Genomic DNA, 1,350 nt, shown 5'->3' on the forward strand with positions numbered 1-1,350 from the left:
CTCTCCTTTTCACGTTTGTCTGCCTGCTTTGTATTCACTGGCAGCTGATTAGATTGTGACCACAAGATTAAGGGTGAATCTGCCTTCCCCAGCCCACTGACTCAAATGTTAATCTCTTTTGGCAACACTCTCACAGACACACTCAGGATTAATACTTTGTATCGTTCAATACAATCAAGTAAACACTCAGTATTAACCATCACAGGGTCATATCTGGTGAGGATCTTCTTGCTGGTGGAGATCCTGGGCAGAGTCCCAAGCTGTCACAGGGCATCACATGGTGAGGGAGCTGAGTATGTTAGCTCAGTTTTCTCTTTTTCTTTTAATAAAACCACTAGTTTCACTTCTAGGGGATAACTCACTAATCCATTAACACAATAGTTCATTAATTTTTTTTTTTTTTTTCTTTTTGAGACGGAGTCTCGCTCCGTCACCCAGGCTGGAGTGCAGTGGCGCCATCTCGGCTCACTGCAAGCTCGGCCTCCCAGGTTTGCGCCATTCTTCTGCCTCAGCCTCCCAAGTAGCTGGGACTACAGACACCCACCACCATGCCCGGCTGATTTTTTTTATTTTTAGTAGAGACAGGATTTCACCGTGTTTAGCCAGGATGGTCTCCAACTTCTGCCCTTGTGATCCACCCCCCTCGGCCTTCCAAAGTGCTGGGATTACAGGCTTGAGCCCCTGTACCCGGCCCCAATAGTTCATTAATCTATGGATGGATCAATTCATTCATGAGAGAAAAGCCCTCATGACCCAATCACTTTTTAATTTTATGTATTTATTTATTTATGTATTTATTTATGTATTTATTGAAATAGAGTCTCACTCTTGTTGCTCAGGCTGGAGTGCAATGGCGTGATCTTGGCTCACCACAACCTCTGCCTCCCGGGTTCAGTGATTCTCCTGCCTCAGCCTCCTGAGTAGCTGAGATTACAAGCATGTGCCACTATGAACAGCTAATTTTGTATTTTTAGTAGAAATTGGGTGTCTCCATTTTGGTTAGGCTGGTCTTGAACTCCTGACCCCAGGTGATCCACCCACCTCGGCCTCCCAAGGTTCTGGGATTACAGGCATAAGTCACCGCGCCCAGCTGACCCAATGCAATGACTTTTTGAAAGTTCTGACTCTCAGTAGTGTCACTTTGGAAATTAAATTTCAGTGAGTTTTGGAAAGGACAAATGTGTAGTGAGGGTAACTAAGTTGGGAAAGACAAAGTGGAAGCCACTAGAATTGTCTGTATTTAAAAAAAAAATAGTAAGCAAAAAAAATATCACATTCCTGGAGAGACTACAGAGATTAGTGTCATAATCAAAGACTTGAAAGATGCAGGGATGGTGATTCCCACCATAA

The sequence above is a fragment of the Macaca fascicularis genome, chromosome 2, assembly GCF_037993035.2.
Source record: "Macaca fascicularis isolate 582-1 chromosome 2, T2T-MFA8v1.1".
Taxonomy (NCBI): domain Eukaryota; kingdom Metazoa; phylum Chordata; class Mammalia; order Primates; family Cercopithecidae; genus Macaca; species Macaca fascicularis.